At 38.4% G+C, this 25,098-nt stretch overlaps 1 long non-coding RNA gene across 1 annotated transcript; it reads left to right on the forward strand.

Annotated features, from left to right (window-relative positions):
* Positions 1–734: 734 nt before the first annotated feature.
* On the forward strand, positions 735–20,548 carry LOC119727473. The gene is made up of 4 exons (XR_005270968.1): positions 735–865; positions 4,225–7,259; positions 7,745–7,856; positions 17,746–20,548. It is a non-coding gene; the product is annotated as an uncharacterized LOC119727473 (long non-coding RNA).
* The last annotated feature ends 4,550 nt before the right edge of the window (positions 20,549–25,098 follow it).

A 25,098-nucleotide genomic window follows, 5' to 3' on the forward strand; every position in this document is an offset into this window, starting at 1 on the left:
GGAGGGACCCAACATTAATGAGCCCAATTTTGCATTCTGCTAGGATTTGTTGCCAAGAAGCCTATTGAATTTCACTGCCCTAAGGTCAGAGTGCTCAAGTTTATTAGAAGCGCAAAACCGAGATAAATTTTGTCTGCTCATGAACTTGAGGAATGTTTTGAGTATGGAGGTCACATATGGTTGGTGAATTAGTCTCTCAGTTTGGGGTGAAATGACAAAGAAAAAGGCATCACACGCCACTTAACAGCTAGAAAAACTAGCATTTTTAAAGACATTTCAATTTTTGGAATTGTGTTTGCGTCCCAGGAAAGCCTATTTAGGTTTGACTGGAAAAATGAAAGCTTCAACCAAGAAAACTTAAAGGAGTTTTAATTATTAAAAATTGAGGGCGCATTGCTAGCGCGAGGCGATCCACCACTGATCACTAGCGTCTTGAACCAAGTCTATGCCTTCCCGGCCCCACCGAAATTTAAATAATAAAAGGTTAATATGCATAATCGAGCGTGTTTCACTCTTCATTCAAGTCTCATTTAAAACTTTCCATATCCGAAGCGTTACCAGCAAGGCATAATACAGTCTTGTCAGGCTTTAATCAAGTCTACCAGCAATGAATGCGCGCGCGCCAAAAGTCGCTTGAATTAATTCCGCAATTGCACGTGTTTCGCTGGTGTCCGTAAACCTGATAGCCTCCATGTGTTACTGGCTGGTACCAGTGAAACACGAGGGCGGCCATGTTTAAATTTCGACGAGGCGGAAAAATTCGGCATGTTTGGTGTTCACATTTACAGACAAATTTTCTGCTCGAAATAATTTTGAAAAGTCTTCCAAAAGAGACAATAAGATAAAATAATGGTCTGCCATCAAGGTGAGTACACTAGGGGACCCTTTTTCACCTTATTTGTGAACAAACAAGTTTCAAAAATTGCAGAGTCGGGTGAGTGGTACAGGCGTGCAGCTTGCCACGCTTGAGATTAAATAAGGGGCGGGGCCTCATGTAAGATAAGGAGTAGATTTCCCCATCACAACCTTATTATTGGCGATCGTGTATCTACGGGCCCGGTTCCGGCGATCATGAAGTGTAGGGCCCCTGTTTTGTTTTGATCAAATTTGAGTCAAAACTATTTTTTATTGCTCAAAAATCACCTTTACAATCAAAAGCAGACTTTTCTCAATTCTAATGACACCCGTTTTGCAAATTTGAACAGATTCTTGGGGTAAAAATCACGATTTTCCTGCGCGGTTTGTGCCTTGCGATTCAGTGCGCCGTGCACGCTCACGGTACATCGCGGGGTGATCGCCATCTTTATTTTCGGGTCGCGTGTTGTCGCCGCGCTGTCAACGTCATTTTACCCCCAAATTTCCCTCAAAAAAATCAAAACCCTGCCCTCTATCTATGACACACCTGTTTATTGAGAATGTCGCCAACTAGTTTGGTAGGTCCAATAATTTTAAAGTGGAATTTGTTCCCTTAAAGGAACTGGGCCCTACACTTCACGATCGCCCGGGTTCCTATAATATAAGGGAACAAAATCCACTTTTAAATTATTTGGCCTACCAAACTTGTTGGCGACATTAAGAACATGCAGGTATGTCATAGATAAAGAGCAGGGTTTTGAATTTTTGAGGGAAATTTTGGGGTAAAAATGACGATGACGTTAAAACGCAACATGAAAATAAAGATGGCGATCACTGTGCAATGTACCGTGAACATAAAAGGCACACTGAATTGCACTGCACCGACCGTAAACTGCGCGGGAAAATCATAATTTCTACCCTAAGAAACTGTTCAAAAATTACAAAAAAGGTGTCATCATATTGAGAGAAGCCTACTTTAGGTTGAAAAGGTCATTTTGGAGTAATCAAAACACCCTTGACTCTGATTTTATTGAAACTAAACAGGGGCCCTACACTTCATGATCGCCATTTTACTTATTGGGGTACAATTGTTACAATAGGGAAAAGATTCCCATATCTGGCCAACACTATTCACTAATTTTTCCTTTCAGTGACCTGTCAGCCATCAGAACGTGATAATGTGACCTAAAGAGTCCAAATTAGCTGGGAAAATATCACACTTAAGTGCTCAAAATGATGCAAAAGAAGATCAGGCCAACTTTACTCACTCATTAGCCAGCTAATTTTTCCAAAACATTCACTGGACAAATGAAAGGTCCTCAGTATTTCACCAACCAAGTTTTAAGACTCAATTCAATTTTGAAAGGAGACTTTTCTTCAATTTTTGGCAGTGCCTTGCACAAGAGAGGGAAGTCAAGTGATTTCAAAATGAGGCTGAAGACTAGACTTCTACATGTCCATCCATGGTCCAACTGTTTGACAAGACTGACTTCTTCATTCCTTGTCATTAGTCTGGTGCCTGACTAGGCAGAAATGTGTAGAAATATTGACCTAGTACCCGGCATCCTAGACATTTCTTTTGGCACAGTCAGCTGAAAGTTGATTGATGCAGTACTGAATAGTCCCATAAAAGTGACTGAAATGCTGGACTACCTCTGTATATCACAGTCACAGAGCCACGGAGTATCCCGTTGCTAGGGGAGCCGAAAATTAATTAAAGATCGAAATTATTTTGTCAGCAGAAAATCAACCCAGCTATAGTATAGACTTGACTCAAGTCGGAATTGCTTTAAGTCGGTATTTAAAAAAAAAAAAAAAAAAAAGTAGTAAAAATCACTTTGTTTACTTCTTTCCAGATGCCCGACAAGGTACACTTCAGCGCGCGTTCCACTTCAGTGCCGTATAACAATGCGCACACACTGTATGTACATTGTACAGCACGCGTATTACATGTGTGTGCATGTGTTGCAGAGCATGTGCATACATGTGGTGCAAAAGTTAGCAATTCCGACTTGATCAATCTGCCATCAGCACCCCCCCTCGCGTGAACGCACACGTATTCATCGATGCATAGGCAACACCATCTCTATGCATATGCAGCAACATCGCTTGACCAATCAAAGTAACACATTTTTGAAGACTCGTTTATTATTTTCAGTAGGTATGGAAGGCTGGATAACAATCTGCAAAAGTTTAAAAACGTAATCTCAATTTGTAGAGTTCAAACACATTATATTGGGATGATAATGCTAAGATCATCTGCTCTTGGATTGAATTAATAAAGAATACGACATTCAAATGTTATTCAAAACCTGTAAAAGATGTTGAGATCCATTGATACCGCTTCGTGTTGTGCGTACCCAGAGCCGTTTCAAAGCATTCGAACGTACGCGTGCGTGTATCTGTTTCTACTCCTCACCATGGGATGCGTGTGCGTTCTCCGCGAAACTTTGGCTGCGCGAATACGCAGACAGCACTGATTGTGTGTTAGGAATAATATCAAAACAATCTGCGCGCGTTTTTAAGAATCAAAACGCTCATAATACTGAAATACTGTGATATGATTGGCTTCTACCGAAATCGGTAGAAGCCAATCACATCGAGAATTAATTTCCATAGACTGTGTACAAACGTGGAACAAACCAGCGCGTACACTTGGCAGATTGACCAAGTCTGGGTTGCTGCATCACTTGAAAATAACATGTACATGTACGTTTTTAACATGATGGTCCGGATTCGACGCATGAGGGCGGGCGTTCTGTAAGGACGTATGCGATATGCGCTGTGAGTGGATTTACTCTAGGCACAGACCGAGCGCAACCCAGACTTGGCCAAGTCTAGCTATAGTATGACTGCTAAATAGCCCAAAATTGTTAAATTCGGTACCTTCAGAGGTCTAGTTATCCAAAAATCATGGTAATTCGTCAAAGAATGCAGACGGTTTTGAGCAACATGGCATCGCTGATATGTTTCACGGCCACCCTAATAATAGTCAAGAGGCCAAAGGGGTCAGGGAACCAAACAAGAGCTTTAATCATCTACTGAGCGTGCGTCAACTTTGGCAAAGCGCACCGCGGCTGTTCCCTGTCATTCCAAAATCTTTGCACTCTGTGAAGTGCCCGGATGCAATACGCTGCCGCGGATGAAGAGCGCACACAAGAGGGCGCGCTTCGCTGCAGAGGGCTTCAAAGATTTTGGAATAGCAATTTTTCCACAATATGTGATTTTATTTATCGAGGCCCAACTACTGAATTGTCTCTGTTTTCCACCTGTTAAACATTGTGTTGAAGGTTTGCCCTTTTCAGTAGAAATAGGCTATTGACTAAACTAAATATTATCTAAAAAAACCACCCTTTTTCCCTTGTTCAGATGAGACTTCCTTACAAAAAGGGCTAACTGCTGTGATGAGAACAACGCACTGCAGGTGTGGGCGGACTCCAAAAAAAAATGCCTGCATGTACTTGACTCTCTGGGTCCATCATCAAGGAGTTCCAGTCTCTGCAAGTTCATGGGGAAAAATGATGGAGGAGTAGACCTGCACGAAAAACCGTGGGGCACCAGAAACCGTGAACTGGCACCTCTAGAGCTGGATGAAGCTTCAGTGAGGAAGGATCTGCAGTTTCTGTTGACCAAGTTGAAGCGGATCCTACAAAGCATCCCTAGATGGCTTTGGAGACATCTGGACTTGAGTGAACTCCAGTGCAAGTCGTTAAGCATTGATGTTACGCTGCAGGTGCGGTCGTAGTTGCCAGTGATGTGCTGCGCTGAACTTGCTCCACTCTTCTGACCTTTGCAAACCATGTTGAGGCTGGATTGGACCAGACCAGTGCTTAGACTAGGCAGGACAGGCTGGATGACCATCACCATGGTGACTGGGATGACCTTAAGGGTGAGTCAAACCAAGAATACAACCTGCTCCATCAAAACTCATCACAATGTGCACCATTAAGAACCTCCTTTGTAAATGACCATCATTCTCTCATTCGATTCTTGTGAATTGGAGTTTTGTCCTCAACATTCTGATTGAAAGAACTTTGATACTTTTACCTGACAGTATCACGGACAAAACATGTATTGTAATTTGAAGAGGAAAGAAAAATGAAAATGATATCTCAAGCAATGGTCATGGCAGTCATTTTTGAAAGACCGAGAAATTAATAGTTGCCCTCTTTAATTGATTACTGTGTGATTTGATATACATAAACATAAACAAACAAGAAATTCCATTTGTGTGAACTGTCCCCCACACCCATAAGACTTCCGTGCTCACATTAGCCCTCGGAACAAATGCCCCAACGCATCGTTGCAACAGCTTTTACAAACTAAACTTTTCAATTGATAAAATGCCTTTCCCAAATTAAAATGCAAGAAAATAGGAAGACGGAAATACATGATTTTCAACTTTGAAGTACACAGTAAGTTAAAATTTGTAAAAGCTATTTGAAATTGAGATATTTGAAAAAAAAAACAATTATTATCTTAAACACTTTTCCTCAAATACATGTTATTTGATACAAAATCGATTTCAAGGACAAAATTGCTCGTTATATATCTAAACTTGTTTTAAATCAAAATTGTACCTTTTTTTGATAAAAAAATGCACTTACTCTTTCATAAAATTGAAATGTGCTTTTTTATTTACTGCTTACTGCTAGGGCCAAAAACAGAACAAAATGACACAGGTTGGGATTAATAGTGTATTATTCTGTAATTTGTAATTTTCCCAACCTTCTAATTATGACTAGTGTCCCGCCCACAAAAGAGGGAGTTTGCTCAAATGTTGTGGTTTTCATGTAATTTGAACTTCATTTTTCATTTACCTCACTGCGAGAAGTCTTGATAAATGAATCAGGTTTTTTGTATTTACTTTGCCATTTCTAATAGACAACCCCACCCACAAAAAGGTAGGGGAAAATGGGTATTCAATTGTGTACTCTTGATTTGGTACCACAAGCCAACTGACTATTGGTAAGCTTACAGTGACTTTTTAGTAGTAACCATTTGCTTGAGTATATGGACCTTCCATTTGCTGAGTTGCATCTCACCTATGAAACGCTGGAGCTAGTCATTGCACTGCAGCCATAGTTGAGACAAGACTTTCCCTTACTCCCCCTGGTGATTCCTGACTGGCTCATCACCGTCCATTCCTCCCCATACCTCCACCCTTCCTTCCGCCTCTACATACCCCCACCCCTACCTTCCCTACCTTCCATCCCTGCCCTCATCCCGTGTCTATCATCACTCGCACGCACGCACGCACTGTTTCACGTCTGCCTATCCTTCTTCACCCCTCCTCTTTTCTTCTGTCACTCGCACGCACCATTTCATATCCACCCTTCCTGCTTTCACTAACATGGGATCATGACAGCTACCTTCCCGGTGGTGATCCTGTTAAGGGAAGTTTTCCTGTTAAAGGGAAATTTCCTGAACTAAAGCTGTCAAATAGGGGATGCTAGTACACTGGATCTTTTTGAACGGTTATCAACTTTAATCTCCATTAAGTCTTTATAATGGAGATCGATGGTCATAATTTCATGTTGCATTATGCAATTTCATATTGAAACAAAAGAAAGTTCCAAATTTGAAATACACTTGAAAAATGTTTAGCTTGCGCCATTTTACACACAAAATGTAAGGAAATTTTCTTATTGAAATTTATCTGAAAATTTCCCTTAATTTGCATACTCTAGTTTTGCATACTTTATTCGCAAGTTATGTCTATTTCGCCATTAATTTTGCACAAAAAAAAAATGCTTCAATGTGTCCAGCTGGCATCTGGCTGAATATTGATTTACAAGGTCAAATGACAAGGAAATGCAAAAACGTTTTGTGTGGACCTTTATGCACAGTCCACCTCCAACTTGCAGTTTGACACTCGGACTACAATCACTTCTTGTCATCACTCTTCAACGATTCGGCAATTCATCGTGGGCCAGGACCAGCGTAGTGCTTGGAGTTGACGAGTCTGGTGAGAATGAGACGGCTCTTTTGAAAGTCAACCGGCATGATAGACAGTGACCTCCATGACCACCACGTTCACTTCGCTCAAGATTTACATGCACGGGAAATCAGTGAACTGAGATTTGACTGGTTTTTATTTTCAAAACTCAAACTTAGTTGCTCCATGAGTTGCTTGCGGTTCACTCCATCTTGAACTTGAATTACAAAGATGATGTTGATATACCTTGTTGGAATGTAGCCTTTTGGACGATTTGGGAGGCCGCTGCTTGAACTTCTACAGTGGCAGTCTGCAGTACTTCTACTTCTACTCTGGTACTCGTTAGAATCCACAAGACTGGATGTAACGCTGAGGGACTTCTTGAGCATGAGCGGTGCAGGAGGTGCATACAACCTGCAAGTAAAAACTTCGGCACTTCATGTGAACAACGCCATAGCTACTGTGGGTGAGTGAAGCCTAATACTTATATTAAAAGCCTGAATGCCTCTGGCCGTACGCTATGGAAACGGGTCAAGTCCTACACATGCCTGCTTGTATGTGGCTAACTCTTACGCGGACCAACTGGTACGCGAGCCAACTTGTTCGCGGGTTGCAATGATCGTGCCAATTTAAATGAATTGAACGATACCGTTTCTAGATTGGACGGCGTCAAGAATTGTTGACCACATTTAATTTTATCAGCACTGAATAGTTTTCATTTAAAACATTTCTGGAATCCCAAAGTGATCCGCTCATGAGATTCGGGCATGCAAGTCGGAAGTATCACAAAAAGAGGAAACTGCAATCTTTCCAAGACTTTGTACGGTGTTTTTAAATTTTTCATTTTTTTTGTACACTACTAATATTTTTAATATTTTCATTGAATGCATGGAATCAAAAGTGAAATGAGCGAATTAAGATTTGACTGATGTTTTTTAATTCAGTCCTCAGAAGAGACTGACCTTTACAAGCCATGCTGAGGCTGGATTGGACCAGACCAGTGCCTAGACTAGGCAAGGCAGGCTGGATGACCATCACCATGGTGACTGGGATGACCTTAAGGGTGAGTCAAACCAAGAATGCAACCTGCTCCATCAAAATTGATCAATGTGTGCACCAAATCGCAGAAAAAAAGGTGTTTGTGAAAGACCCTTTTTATCTAATTTGATCCCCATGAAATACATGCACATCCTCAACATTTTGATTTGAACTTTGAACTTCAGCCATGTTCTGACATGCGTGTAAACTGACAGTGATTTCTGGAAGAAAGAGGAATGGGGGAAAAATCTCTAAAATGGTCACTGTCTGACTATCAAGAACTGATTAAGCGTTATTACAGCAATGTGGATGATTGAACAGAAATGTGACAAATGGAGTTCTCCATAAAATGTGCAATTTCAGTCATTGCCTTTTGTAACTATAAATAGATGAAAATTTGACAATTGAGCGTGAAATATTTTTGATGTCACTCAGTTTCATTTATGGTGCACACGTTTGTGATGGAGCAGGTCTTCAGTTTAACATCAAAGTGACAAGAATCTGATACTGAGAGGAAAGTTGCTCTACCTGTGCTCTCCAAAATATTCAATTTTTTGTCTGTAAAACATATTTCAATTTGTATGCTTTATTTTAAACAGAAAAAGCTACTCATTTCTCATTTTAGGTTTTTCCAACGTACTTTATACTACGCTTGTATTTTGGGTTGCTGTTGTGCCCAAAAGATATGCCTAAATATCGTTGGGCTGTGAATCCATGTCTCAAAATTTGGACAGTTAATAACCATAAATAAATATTCCTTGGGGATATTTTTGTTCTTTTTCTCATTCAAATTGCATAACTTTTGTATTCCTAGAAAAGTATAGAAGTTTACAACTTAAATCTATTTAGGGGGTTCTACTGGAAAATAGCACAGGATGAGCAACTGAAAAAACCCATTGTTGTACTGTTTAGCTGCTTAACCCAATATTTAGTATGGTAATAGTACACACATTTCTCATTCTTTTGGTTGCAATGTTCATCCCTTTTCACTTTAAAGTTGGCCACAATAAATTTTAGTCATGATGGGAAAGTTCACAGATAACTGCATGCAGAATTTATCTTGTGTGGTGCCAGTTAAAATTACAGGTGTTTGTCGTACATCATCAAATTTGCTATTTTTGAAACAGTCAACCAATATCAGGAAATGATTGGGATAGAAATATTTTACTTTGTCAATGAACGTTTCTGAGAGACGACACATTATGGTGGTTTTTCTTGAATGTTTCACATTGTCAGTGAACGTTTCTGAGAGACAACACATTATGGTGGTTTTTCTTGTGTCGGTCTCATTGATAATTTGTTGGCAAGAAAAATTTCTCAAAATGCTGAACAATTTGAGAGTGTTCTACTTTTGTACAAAAGAGATACATGTATATGCGTAGGTGCCAGTCTGGATCAGGATCGCCTTTGCTTTCTATCACAATCTATGACCATGTGACAGTGCTTTCTGACACATGATGTACGTGTCATAGCGCCTTCTGGTTTATTACAAAACCTTGATTGCTTGAGAAAAATCTCTTTTTATCCCCCTCTTTCCATTTTGGCTCCCGCTTTGTAAAGCTACTTGTAGGTAGTCTAGTTTTGATCCTTTCATGTGAATCTTACTTATTATTCGTCTTTCCTGGTTTCCAACACTGATAATCTGTAATCTGGTGTTATGTACATGTAACTATATCTGCGCTATAACACCCCCCCCCCCCCCAACAAAAAGACCCTGAAGCTGTTATCAGCTTTTATTAGCTCTTCTCAAAACTTGCATAAAAAATCTGAAAGGTTACTTGGGTGATTTTTCTTGGAGAACTCTCAGGGAAGAAGCAAAAGTTACACTGGAAACGAAATACTGTAATTTAATCTGTTACATCGTTTCCCCTAAAGTTCAAGGTGGGTCCCAATCTTTCAGGACTTCTCTGGCTTAGACATGGAGGGATTCTCTCTTTTCGCGTGGATCACAAATATGTGGATGATTCATGAAAGGTATTGAAGACTGTGACATCATCTTGGACAGTTAAACCTTGGTTGTGTTGCCAAAAAAAGATAGGTTTCTTCGGAAACACACAAGTTTTTGCCTAAGTATTTCCCAGCTATGAGTAATGGAAGGATGACTGCTCTGTAAATCCAACAGCTAATTAAAATATGAGGCATATACCGTTGATCATGAGAAATCCCTCAAACTCATACTAAGTAAAACATCAGGGGCGATCGCGTAGTTTGTCGGTCAATAGCAAACTCAGTTTGGTGGTTGGTCACATTGTGGCAGTCGTGGTCATGTCAGTCATCCCTGAGAGTCACCTTCACACTGGACACCCAATTCCTTGGAATTCTACCCTTTTCCTTGGAATTTCCTTGGAATTCTACCCTTTTTCTTGGAATTTCCTTGGAATTCTACCCTTTTCCTTGGAACTCTACCCTTTTCCTTGGGACTCTACCCTTTTCCTTGGGACTCTACCCTTTTCCTTGGGACTCTACCCTTTTCAAACTCCAACATTTCACCAACATGCTTTCTGATACTTTAAGTGGGAATAGAAACCCCATGCAGGGCCAAGAATTCTTTTGCTTTGATCTGGCAACATTTTCCCCCCATTACTGGCATGATAAAACCTATTCATATTATTCCCTTGCCATTTGTTTTCCTTCATGGAATTCAAACTTGACCAAAGTGTAGCTACAGTGCTAAGCTTTAGCCTCCCTTGTGTCAGCTACATTGAAATATGAATTATCTTATCTCTCAAGCCTTGCTTGTACACTTGCCTGCCGTTTTATCCAATGAAACCAAGTAGTTGGGCCTATCTCTACTTTGCTTTCCTTTCCCTTCCTGTATTCTATCTTTTAAATTGCACTTGGCTGCATTTTACAGTCCAACCAGTCACATGTAGGCCTTTTTCTTTGAGTTTTGTCCAGCTCTAGTACATTATTTTCTCTTGCCATCTCTGACCAAAGCTGGAGCCAAGCCAAACTTGACTCGGACCTTGTAATAGCTGTACTTTCAAATTTCCTTTCTTAACCTGTATTACGCCCCCCCCCCCTCCCATAAAAAAAAAGGATTAAAAGATGGAGTTCCATTACAGCATAAAGTGGATTGGGGGCTCAATTTCAGACTCTTTCTGTGGAGAATGTTTGACTGGCAATCCGGAAAAGATTTTGAATCGATTAAATAAGTAATGCTCACTAGAAATGTGTTTCCAAAGTTAAAGGCAGAAGGACTTACACACAGGAATTTTATATTGTCTAGTATTAGGCAACCATAAGCACGCCTTTTATGTCATCCACTTGACCACAAGAAACGTGGATTATTCAAGCTTTGCAGACTGTCTGATGATGTCTTGAATTGTCAAGTACAGAAAGTGGGATTAAGTCTGTGGAACTGCATCAAAATATTTTAGTGGAGTACTATACTTTGTATTTTTGGGATGCCTGGAATTGGGGAAGTTTAATTTCCTTGTCAGATTCTCATTCAGATGCATGAACCGTAAGTTCTCAATTAAGGCATTTAGTTGGAATTGGTAAATTGCTCAAACCGATTCTTTTTTTATAAAAACATTCTGCAATTCATTATCTTACTTTGGTTAGTCACAGATAATGTTTCACATTTCAAAACAGGTTTAAACAATCCGGAATGTGTGTTCTTCCTCTAAAATAAAGGGAATGAGAAGAGGAATGAATCTTTTTAGTTTAGTTTAGTTTAGTTTTCTTTTTAAATTTCTGTTCCTGCATGATTTCCGTTCATCCATGAGTTTGATTTGGGGATAAAACTTTGGGAAACGTAAAGAAAATATAATCAAATCCAGACGATCAATTCCAGAAAATTTGAAAAAGAAATTACAACAAAACCCTAGCCCAATTCAATTTTTGTTCTGAAAATATATTGTATAATTATGTTTGTGTGCACACCTTACAGCATGTTTAAATAATTGTGGAGCTGGTTGACCTGATGTTGATAATGATGAATTATCTCAGTCATATCATGTTTCCATATAATCATTTTAAATTATTCAAATAATGAATGTTTGTGAGTGCAGTGTTAAGAATAATTTCATGAGGTGCCCGAAAGGTGGAATGTTCCATATTGGAACACTCCATCTGTCACCGAATGAAATTATTCCTCCCATCGTGAAACATTCATAATTTGTTTTACACAACACGTGAATATATCCTCATCAGCTGATTGGTCAAAGTGTGACCATGCAATGGAACTTCCATTTACCGTGGGATGAAACTTCAAAAATCTTTTGCGGTGCGGCCGGGCGATACGTTGGGACAAATATTTCAATGACATGTGATCAACAACCCACCAATCAGATGATGAGGATTTATTTAGATGTTCTATAGTATTAACTATTATTATTTATATCAGGCTTCCAGCGGTAAAAATAAATCAGCATATTGTATGCTTGTTTGAAACGTACCCAGATGACAGCAATATTGTCAGTAAAAGTACCCGGATTGCGGGCAATATTCTTTTGATATTGTCCTACGCGCCCTCTTCTGGGCATTTTCGCTGGTTCCCGCTCGATCAGGAGCGTAGACACTCACAGTTGTCAACCAGTCAACAGAACATAGGGTGGGGTTCCGTCGAACACGGACGTCCACACGGTGCGCAGCAGGCCAGGTATATGCGCAATAATGTCAACAATTACAATGGCAGCTTCAAATAATTTGATGAAATAGGAGAAATGAAGACAGAGTCTTCAATTGTATTTCTTGCGAATTAAGTCGGCCTGATATAAATATTAATACTAATATTGGATGGCTTTTTTCCGGGGATACTATACATAATAATGAATGTTTGTGAGTGCAATGGTAAGAATAATTTCATGAGGTGACAGATGAAATGTTCCATTCCACGAGGCGAAGAATGGAACATTTCATTTGTCACCGAATGAAATTATTCTTTCCATTGCACGAACCTGAAACATTCATTATTTGTTTTATATAACACCTGAATAAATCCTTGTCATCTGATTAGTTGACTTTTAATAGCCAATTTATATTCAATTTCATATTATAATCATATGATAATCATATTCAATTATCTCGTTTTAAAACAGCGCCACCACCAGCAGCAGTGACACCGTGCAATGGAAGTTCTATTCACAGTGCAATAGAACTTCCATTGCACTGTGCGCTGTGCACCATGCGCGCGCCGTGTGTTGGGACGAATAATTCAATGACATGTGATCAAGGATCCACCAATCAGATGACAGGGATTTATTCAGGTGTATAAAAGAACATATTGCACTTGCTCTGACAATATAGCTTGTGCAAGATACTCTTACTTTGTGAAAGTATCAACCTACATGTAAGCCATCCAATATTATATAATTACATGTATTCTCAAACAATAATGAACAGTTCATGCTACAGTGTTTTGATTAAGGTCTAAAACTAGTTTTTATAACATTGTGGATTTCTGATTTAAATGTAAATTCACAGTCATCTTACACCTAACTTGAAGTACAAATTTTGAATACTAAGCAAATCCATTGGTCAAATAACACGGATCACTTTAAATAAGTGGAGAAATTGCAAAGAGACCACTTATTGGGTGGCGTGGGTGGCTTGTGCGTAAAGCGCTTGCCTCTCACCAAGGTGACCACGGTTCGAATCCTGGCCGCGGATCGCATGTGAGTAGAGTTGTGCGTTGGTTCTCTCCTGTTCCACGAGGGTTTTTCTCCGGGCTCTCCGGTTTCCTCCCTCCGTAAAAATCAAACACTTTCGATCTCAGGCTGTGCTCCGTGGTCATATATGGGTCGATGTGGCCGGCAGCCATAGGCGCCTTTACGTGCCAGCGGCCTGAACACGTTGTACATGTAGCCGCGTCCTTCGCAATTCAGCATACCAGCTGCGAGTAAGGATGATTAGCCTCCCAAATTATTATTATTATTATATTTGCGAAAAAACAAGGTTACACCATCCATTTAAGCCTAATCCACTTCAATGCTAAAACAATGCCTCGGAGCAGGGATGACTGCTAAAAATGCAAAAGGTGATTAGTTTTGCATCAGTGGTGACAATTGTAAAAGTTGTTTTTAATTGACAAAGCATATCTCTTTGATTGCAAAAATGTCAGTGCTGAAGATTATCACAGAAAAGTCAATGTATATGACAGTTCTGACCAAAATGATGTTTTATACATCTGGTTCTTAGAATTAGGATTGTTTTGGAGTTAATAACTTCACAGTATTTATCTTCAAACTTCTCTCGAGTTACTCAAGTTGGACACTGGCTAACTTGAAACGTCACCAGTAATGAAAAATAGCTATAGTGTTCAGAAAGTTGGCAATTTTGTCAGTTAACTTAAAACCCTCCTTTTGTTTGATCAGTCATAGACACTTAAACATTCAATCCTGTTCCCCTACAATGTATTTTACACAGGCTAGTCACCACCAGTCAGATCAGAAGGATACTTGTTATACATGATGACATGGCAAGTTCATCTGTTTTTGATACAGCATTGATTGAAGTTGATGTCTACATTGCTTGTCGTTATTATTGATTGTCAAAACCATTGATCACTTGCTGAAGCATGATTGATTGAAATGGAAATGGAGAAACAAGGCCTCTCATAGATGATCAGTGATTGCAGCTGGTAGATGTCACCGATTGGAAGGTTGACCACTAGCAGAGAAAAAAATGATCACAGTCACTTGTGGAGAAATTAATTGCTGTTCTAATTACCTTTTTGTAGAAACTGGTCACTTGATGGTTGCAATGTATCTCTGCTACAACGGTGATTGGTTGTGATTGTTTATCCAGCTTGTGTTTTAAACACTGATCCGTAACGGAGGAAGTTTGTCTCTGCTACAAACATCAAAAAGAAAAGAAAAAGAAAACTTTGTGGGTTGTTTTCTGGTAGGAGGCACCCGATCCTTGGAAAAGCCCCACTTCAGGGTGTTGCCTAGGTAACTATTGCCTTGGTAACGGAGATGGCGTAACCCATGCTGCGGTGTGGGAGCCTAGTTGGCGTGGTGTGTGTCAGTATAGTAACTGAAATGCTTAAAAGAAGTTTGGAAGATGCAAATAGTTTGAGATCAAGTCGCCGGTAGAACTAAAGTCAACCATTTCCTGCATTTTCACAGTGACATCTTGCCTTAACTTCTCTTTGCCTACATGTAAGTTTAAACAAGAAGGTTTCATACTTTCATATGAATATACAAATATTTTCAGGAGGTTTAGGTTGCCACTGCAGTCCATGCTAAATGAAAGATCTCACAATGACTCCCTTTATGCAGAATTCACACAGATTCAAAATTTCTAAGACTTGATCGAGGAGTGTCATTTGATATCTGTTTTGTTCCTCATGATTTGTGCTAGAGGAAGATGCTTTTTGGTTGTTCTAGTTGTCATGGTAGGAGGCGCCTGATCCTCGGAATAGCCCCACTTCAGGGTGTTGCCGAGGTAACTATTGCCTTGGTAACGGAGACGGCGTAACCCCATGCTGCTGTGTGGGAGCCCAGTTGGTATGGTGCATGGAGAAGGATTTATAATTGAAATGCTAACAAAGTTTGGAATATGCAAAAGGTTTGGGATGCAGTGATCTTAGAACTCAAGTTGACCATTTCCTGCGTCGGTAATTAACCCTCCTATGAAAACATGCGTTGTGTTAATGCCATTGAACTTCTCATGAAGACAACACAACTATGTGAAATGCTCTCAGGATATGATGCCTGTAAGTTTTCTACGTCTTGAACAAATACGTTGAAATAGAGCATTTTTTAAAAGTATTCTTTCCTAAAACTGAAGAGCTAAAACTACCGCAAGGTTGACTGATCAGCATATTGCATATTTGAAAAATGATGTTAAATTGGAAAAGGAGTGTAGGCAAGGAGATAAGCCCGCTAAAAAGAAATATTGGCTCCCCTTGAAAGTTTGAATGTAGGTACATGTACATGTTAATATCTTTTAGCAAAAATGGTTCTGTTTTTTATTATTCTAAATTCATAGCAGAGTTTAATTAATTAAAGGTCGAGGGCAAGTCCAAGAATATGCCCACGTTACGTCCCAAACGTATAACGAAAATGTAACCCTCCAAGATATTCATGGATTTCAGTGCTTTTTATTCTACTGTTGGGAAACTGCAAGGAGAATACCCACACAAATGTTTGTTATTATTCTTTTCTTGGACTTACCCTTGATGTGATCTAAGGCTGAGAAAGTCTTGATTTATCTCTGCTTTAATTTATCTACTTGTTTAATTTCTTAACTGTAAAAACATAAGTTTGTTGTTAAGTATTCAAAAAGGTGTGTGCACTGCATAACAGATAATTGATGTCTGGATTTTGAATCAGGCCAAGAAAGAAAATCCTGTGTTTCCGGTTACCTCACCCAACCTAGAAACACGTGCTAAATCTTTTATTTAAAAAGAAATAATCAATTTAAAAACAAACGATTACAAATATGTGCTGTACCGCTCCTACCCTGTTTTTGATGGACATTTTCCTGCATTTTGTTTGCAAAAATATACCACATTTTTTTGTAAGTTGGTCGGTAGTCCAGTCTTTGTTTCAAGCTTTACAAATGTAGAGCAAAAAAAAACCACAAAGATTTTAATCATCCACCTACCCTATTTTTTCTTGAAGACAGTTCATTTCGGCAAATACCGTAGGGTTGACTAGCATATTACTTAAAAAAAAAGAAGGGAGTTTATATTTTTATTTGTTTTGTTATAATTTTTTTGGAAAGAATGTTACAACCTGACGCTGCTTTTTGTTCTTCATATATCATCTCAATGAAGGTCAGTCATTGCAAAAATGATAAGACATTAATCTGGGACTGAGAAACATTTCCAATTTTGTTAGGAAATACTTGAAAATGTTCTTGACTCTCTATAGACTTTGTTCACAACCGCTGAAGTGGCGTCAGGTTGCAACATTCTTTCTATTTTTCTTTGCAAATAATGTTTTGATGCAGTCTGCAACTCAATTACTTATGTCATTACTCAAATAGATTATAAGGAAGTCTACTGAATTACACTGCAGTCAGTCTTCACTGTAACTGATCAATCCACTTGGTTTCATTGTCAAACAAGAACTTGGAATACTCCAGTACTTGTTCTAAATCTGGTCCTTTAGGTCATGTTGGTTACATGTTTATGGTCAGGATAGTGAGACAGTTTGGATTAGCCAAGTTCTCCAGCCCCGTCCCCTTCTCCTCCATCTCTCCTTGCTGAATGCTTCTTGTTAAACTCTTCCTGAGATCCATGACTGGCACACTATTACCAAGGTTATTTGAAAAGAAAAAAAACTAGTTAAGGAAATTTGAATGACAAAAAAATCACACTGGCTTCTTTACAATTAAGCCAGGTATCCTATGCTCAGACTGGCAGTATTTAGATAATTAGTTGGTGCCAAAATGGTTGAAACTTGTTTAAATTTCAGGGAAAAAAGGAAACACAGACTATACAGAGCACTAAAACCCGAATGAAATGTGTGTGTACTGTTACTTGATATTACCATGATATTTTAGTCACATTGATAAGGGCGTCTTCAAACGGCTGGCTTTAACATTCTGCTTTATCTGCTATGTAACTTTGGTCCGGAAATATTTGTTTCAACAGTCTATTGAAATCTGCAAACTTTCAGCATTTAACTGAAAGAAAATAGTATTCATACTTTGATGAAAACTTTGTAAATACCTTCTTCATATAATTATATGAAATTAAGTTTAAAATAAACCCCTATATTCTTTGGACTTCAGATGCAATACAAAATATACTATGGAATATCATGAAGAAACTTGCAAATGCCAGTACAATTTATTACAAATACTGATACTGGCAGGGCACTAACCAAGCAGTTAAAAAATGGCCAAAAAAGAGAGTTAAAGCCAGCCGTTCGGTATGCAAGTATTGTTTCTTGGTCTGCATTGAATGTAATATCAAGACACTCTGATGTCTCTTGTTCTTTTTCCCCCATCAGGTGACTGATCACATGACTCAGATGCTGGCTATTGATGGAGGTTTCTTCAGGCTCATCTTGAAGACTGCTGAAGGGACTCAGCTGGACTGGAGTGGCTGATGTTGGACAAAGCAAATCCATGGCAATGAGAGGTCTCTGTCACGCACGCACGAAAGAAAAATGGAGATCTCTAAATCCAAACGCACACCCAGAGAAATACAAAAAATGAATAAAACTCACAATTTCTCCGAGTTTGCCATTATTCACTCTGTGAGGAAATGCCTTCATTGCCATGGATTTGTCTAAAAACCTATGAAAAACAAAATGAATGAAATACTTATCCAGGCACATGTCACAAATTCCAAACAGCGTCCCAAACATAAGAACCCAGTTGTATAATGTTCTCGAAGAGACCTGCACCCAATTTCACGAAACTGTTCGTAACTTACGATGCGTCGCAGCGATGCGACGCATCGTATCCCTACGATTCGTCGCAGCTGCGACGTGTCCTGCTATCCATTTCACAAAACACGTTGTTAGTGCGACGCGTCGTATGTGTATTTATAGCACAACTCGGTGACTGTTTTATGTATTAAGTCAACGTACAGAAAATAGTCGTCTGGTATTCAACAAAGAGCTGTCGGATTTCCACTCGAAATTTGTTAAAACGTAGGACAAAATTGCGGCCGTGTAATGCAATTTTAAACGAAAACGAGCTCTCAGTGGACTGTGTAGCTACTTTGAAATTTCAAGTGCAATATTCCAGAGTAATTCAAAATTATTCAATGAATTTTCTATTTAAAACTTTACACACCTTGCCTCAGTATTATAATCTCGTTTATGTAATGTTTATGGCACAAAACTGGCTAAAAACGGACTCTTCTTATTTTGCGACGACTATTAGACACGTCGTAGCTTGCGACGTGTTTTAAGCCGTTGTCAAGGAACTTACGAAGTGTTCAACACATCGCAACTTTCGTGAACTGGATTATACAACACGTCGCGAGTTGCGACGTGTTACATGTCGTAACTCGAGTTGCGACGCGTCGCAGCGCTTCGTGAAATCGGGTGCAGATGTTTCAACTTGATTAAAGTTAATAATCATGTATTTTAAAATACCTCGTTTTGATATAGACATAGCTCGCCGTGAATTGACAAGTTCACTCTGATATAAGAGTTGCAATTCAACTCTTCTGTTTTGTACAAATTTTGGTGAAGGCCTTTACATTCATTCATGCCAAACTCCTAGACCCTAAGTGCATTCAAAAGCGAGGAAATTTGAACAGGTTTTTATTGTTCTCAAATGGAAAAAGTTGTCGGGACCAATTTGTTGACATGTGCCTGGTTAAAAGTGTGTTATACCTAATTTGATGTATTTATCAAAATACACCCAGCTTTTAGTTATAAACATGTATCTACAATGGCACATCATTAATTTATCGCTGATATTATGTAATTACAGCCTGTCAAGTTGCTCTTTAGTGCTATTTTTGAGTTGAATCCCTGGAAATGTTGTCTTTAAATTACTAATTTTGCAATAATTTTGAATGAGACAAAACAATCCACCAGTGTTTAGTAATGGAACATTTACTTGCAAATAATTCAGCTGTATTGTTTACAATACTTCAGCTGTATCGTTTTATGCATTATTGGCGCAAATGCAACCCAAACTAAAAGCGCATTTTCAAAAGTTTGTTAAAAAGATTTGAAAATTCGATAGGAGAAAAAAAATTGAATTTGTTGAAGAGCATAGATAGAGCAACTTGTTTAAAGTGCTTACTTTTTCATTAAATGTTACTTAATTATTTATGAATTTTCAAGAGTTTGTTTCTCACACTGAGAATGTTGTTTTATGATCTGAAAATTTATTGCTGGAATATTTCAAAACTTTCAGTATAGAATGGAACTTGTAAAACATTGCCAAATTGAGTTTGTCTACCGGTAGTTTGGTACTTGTTCAGATATTTGGTCAAAAACATGATTGAGTTGATAATATATCTGTTAATTATTCACGGAACTTTAGTGTTTCTGTCAATTCGAAAGCTCATTATTAATCTAGTTTGAAAGTGACAGATTTCGCATAAAAAAAGAAGAAATTCTGTTAAATGTTGAACTAAATAGATCAATTATACAGTTACTAAAGACAAGAGGATAACTTAATGATGTGCCATTGTAGATTGTTTATTTTTGTGACTTGAATAAAGTATGTTGGTTTGGTGTGATTGTCTTTTTTTTTATTGACATACCTGCTGTCTATTTTCACAAGTTTGCAGCACAAAAGAATGCCGTGTTCATATTTTGTTGGTTTAGTTTTTTGATGAAGATGTAAACAAGCTTGAAATAACTGGGTGGATGTTGCTTGAAAACAATGATCTTGTAAGTTTTTTATGGTTGATGATGATTGTAAATTCAAAACATGCTCATTTGCTGAGCTCTTGTTTGAAATTGTAGAAAAAAACTTTTAAAACTGGGAACAACTTCCAACTTCCACCATAAAATTGTTACCAAAAGTGGTGCAAATTAATTTGACGAAAATAGACGGCAGGTATATTGTTTTTGAAGTTGAGTAGGGACACAAGAGGGCCCCCTTCACAGTTTAACTAACTTTTTTCAAATTGGAATAAGAGGGCGCCCTTTTTATTTTTAGAGATTTTTGTAGAAGTCCAACTAAAAGAAGGGCGCCCTCAATTTCAGTCATGACAAATTGTTTCGACTCGTACTGTGAAGGGAGCCCTCTTGTGTCATGTTTAAATACTAAGTTAATATCACACAAGAGGGCGCCCTTCATTTTTTTTTTGTATTTTGACTTGGGGCTGGGAAAGAATGTCATGCCAGGAAGGGCGCCCTCTTGTGTAATGTTAAACTTGTAATTTTTTTGTCAACTCCAATTTTGCACACAATGAGGGCGCTGTTTAAATGAAATAAACCAGAATTCAAGAAAAAATACAAAACTAAATTGTTTGAATTTATTTTTACATCTTGGTATATTTAAAAAAAAATTTTTTTTTTTAAATATTTAAAAAAAAAAATTTGACCTTTGACCTAACCCATGAACTTGGCTTTGAACTTGGCCTTGAACTTAACCTTGAACTTGGCCTTGAACTTGGCCAAAAAAAAAGCCCAACACATGCAAGTCCCCCCGAGGCGTGCACGCATGGTGTTCCCCGCCCACAGACACCGACAAGCCCAGCAAGTCGCCCTCTATCTACATCAACTCATGATCAGTTGATCTTAGTGCGCACTAACTCCCCAAACTTGCAAGTCCAAATAATCGCAAATGACTTGGTTAACTCCAACATGATAAGGATCCTTATGAACTTCAACAATCCGTTTACTTTTCTGACAAAGTCGATGCCTTATTAACCATTTCAATTACTAAGTATTGCCATGGAAATTATATACCAACTATCACTCCAAAAATTGCCCAAGTAGAGATCTCTCTTGCATCTACTTATGATTGTCTCACTCAACATTTCCGTTGTTCACTGTTGCATCATGTTTCTGATCCATTTAAATGAAATGCATTACAAACAGGCTACAATTTGCCAGCTTTCTCCGATATTTCCAACGCAATAAGATTTTAGCACATTTATCTCAGCTACCATTTACGTAAATAACTTCCACGATATAACTCAGAAATCTCCCTGCCGTTTAATCACATCAACATGTACAGTGATCAGTTCATCTCATGAGTGTGTCAGTTCAATTTATTTATTAAGATAGCAAGTAATTGTTGTTTTTAATTGACATGCATGTTGAAAGTGAATTGGCGAAGGCCGAAGAACCAATTCAATAATAACATTTTCAAGATGGCAGAAGTAAAGTTTGTTAACAATGGTTAAATTTACCATCAAGTTTTTATCTTTAATTTTCAGAGTCTTATCACAGTTTACAATCGCTTTGCACTTGGGTAGCACATGTACATGTACATGTACTAATATTAGTTCATCAGATATTTTAAACCATCACAAACGATATTGAAATTTTGTACATTTTTTGGCGGCACTTTCACTAGTTTCTTATTTTTTTGAAGGGTGTACAAGAATAAATTAACGTCGAGTGAAATACTAACTGTTTGGAATATCAAATCAAATTGTGTATCACAATTTGCAAGTCTGAAATGCAATTTGCTTTGCGTAATATGTTTTTTTATTCATTTCATTTGTTTTCTTTATTCCAACTTGGAACACACCCGGGGAGGGTTACCTCACCATTTGAAACATCCATATTTTTGGCAGGAGAAAGCTAACTTAGAAGGCTAATTTAATAATAAGCCAATTTATTAATTAGAAGTGAGATTGACTGATTTCAAAGCAACTTCTTTTTGTATTTACCTTGTTTTTCTGAGAGCTTGAATGTTTTTTCAAGTCTTTTTATCATTACGTTAACTTTTTGCTCTTCTTATCGAAGTATGCACACATTTTGAAGTGTAAAAGTCCTTTTTTTAACAGTTGCATGCAATTCTCAGTTTGAATGGGCTAATACATCACAAGTTGTTGTTGTTTTTTTGGAGAAACAAAGCAAGAGGTACCTTTCCTGATCTTTGTGCCATCATTAATAACTTCTAGAAAATTGTCGTCGTCGTTAATTGTTGAAGTAATTTTTAGTGTTACAATTTCAAACAGCCCAAACCTATTTTGTTGGGTAGTTTAACTCTTTCCGAGTTATAAATTGGTTAGATTGGAACAGATTTCCAATTTTTCTTTTCTTCTTTGTAAAATGTACATCACATGTACACTTTTCACTGAGTGATCGAACACTTCTTTGCTCAACATTTCTGGCCAAACACTTCAAAATTTGCTTTAAACCAAGCGCAAGTTTTACAAATAAATGTACATTTTGTACACTGAGTAAATGCTTGGAACAATTCCAAGTTTTCATGTGGAAAACAACTTAGTTTTCTCAATTTGGGAGGCTCCGATGTGCCCTTCTGAAGAACCATGCTATTTCCTGGTTAATGTGCAGTGGCGTAGCTCATGGGGATGGGAGGGGCCTTCTAACATGTGGAGGGGGCTGTCTGTCCAATTGGACAAAATGGGATCTATCAAAATCCCATGCTCGGCCCATAGTTTGGCCAAACCAGATGGGCCCATGCATGTACATGTACATGTATCAAAAGTAGCAGCCAACATGTGCGGTCAAATGGTCAATTTAAACCATCAATTTAAATTTGATGTAGGGCCCACATGGACATATCAAGGGCTTCAATTTGTCCCCTCCTGTTTTCTTGTGGCCCCTCCTTCATTCTAGCTACGCCACTGTTGATGTGGTGGCAATCTGCCCCTCAGCATCCTCAGAAGCTGTGGCATCATCATGACACAGGGACAGCCTTGTCCCGCCATGGCCATCCATGGTCAAGTTTAATTGAAGTTTTCATTAATTCATGCACTGTAAAATGACAACATACATCCTCATCTGTTTTGCTTGCTAAACCCTTGTGTATCATGGCATTCGGAGTAAACATACAGGGCGAGTCAAAAAGAAAGTGACCTGGATTAACGATTTGTTCTTCTTTCTAAAAGCAGTCAAAGTTGATACATCAATGAAATACGTCTACAAATTACTGAACTTGATCCAGGCTACCAGAAAAACCTATTTCTATAGCTGTCCATGAACGCATTTGGAAGCTATGGAGCTGATAATTATTATTTACACACAGGCATTCGAATACAAATGAGATTTTGATCATTTGAGTCAAGACTGAAACAATATTTTTATTCAGTCAGATTTTGTGTTTTGAACATGAGGAACGAGTCAACTCTTTTATTTTCCTGAAATATTGATGACGAGTTTTGTCTGTTTGTCTTTGCAAATTTCCGTGGGAAAACGTCCATGTGTCATTTTATTTAAGGCATATTCGTAGCACAGTAGATGATCACTGTAGCACGGTAAATGATCAGTGGTGGACAGCTGAAGTTTGAGATCTTTTTATTAAAATAGACACAACTTGGGAATAGAGTACGCAAATTGCGTGAAATTTTCTTAGTTACTATTCAAGGACATGTACTTTATCCCGCTGTTATTTTTCTAAAATGGATCGAGTGACGTATTTTAAAGGCACTTTTTTTCTATTTTGGTCACTTTCTTTTTGACTCACCCTGTACTGCTATATGCCTACATTACAACAGATATTGCACATTTATGCTCTCATGCAAACCTAGGCAGGCCCCAGGACAAACTATTAAATGGCAGTTTCCGAGATATTTAAGTCCGAAATGAGACACTTGCGCATGTGGCAATCATGAAACATTGAAAGTTACATGTACATGCGCCATGAAACACTGAAAGTTACACGTACATGTACGTCCGCCATGAAACATTGAAAGTTACATGTACATGTACGTCCGCCATGAAACATTGAAAGTTACATGTATACATGTACGTCCGCCATGAAACATTGAAAGTTACATGTACATGTACGTCCGCCATGAAACATTGAAAGTTACATGTACATGTACGTCCGCCATGAAACATTGAAAGTTACATGTACGTCCGCGATGAAACATTGAAAGTTACATGTACATGTACGTCCGCCATGAAACATTGAAAGTTACATGTACGTCCGCGATGAAACATTGAAAGTTACATGTACGTCCGCCATGAAACATTGAAAGTTACATGTACGTCCGCCATGAAACATTGAAAGTTACATGTATACATGTACGTCCGCCATGAAACATTGAAAGTTACATGTACATGTACGTCCGCCATGAAACATTGAAAGTTACATGTACATGTACGTCCGCCATGAAACATTGAAAGTTACATGTACATGTACGTCCGCCATGAAACATTGAAAGTTACATGTACGTCCGCGATGAAACATTGAAAGTTACATGTACGTCCGCCATGAAACATTGAAAGTTACATGTACATGTACGTCCGCCATGAAACATTGAAAGCTACATGTACGTCCGCGATGAAACATTGAAAGTTACATGTACGTCCGCCATGAAACATTGAAAGTTACATGTACATGTCGAAGTTCATCAACAATGCGTAGTGAATTGCACATTCATTTTTTGGCACATTGTTTTCGTGTGTGCCTTTTCTGGGGCATTTATTTTCCCGTGAATCATAGGTTTGAGCTTGTCTTTACAAAAGGTTGTGAGTACGAAACGCCCTGAATTAACGGCTCTCTTGTGGCCAACTACGTACTATGTACATGAAGTACATGTACATATCATTGACGACTTGACCAAAAAAGAAGATTTCTTAAATATTCTGGACATTATGTCCATTTCTTAATCTCAAGTACAGTCTGATGATAGTCAAGTAGAAGACCAGAACTGCAAGATAAGTTATCTGTTATTTCTTAGATTTCGTACATTATTGAAACTGCCAGTAATTGATGAGTTTTCCTGGGGCCTGCCT

Source organism: Patiria miniata, unplaced genomic scaffold, assembly GCF_015706575.1.
Source record: "Patiria miniata isolate m_02_andy unplaced genomic scaffold, ASM1570657v1 HiC_scaffold_20, whole genome shotgun sequence".
Lineage (NCBI taxonomy): Eukaryota > Metazoa > Echinodermata > Asteroidea > Valvatida > Asterinidae > Patiria > Patiria miniata.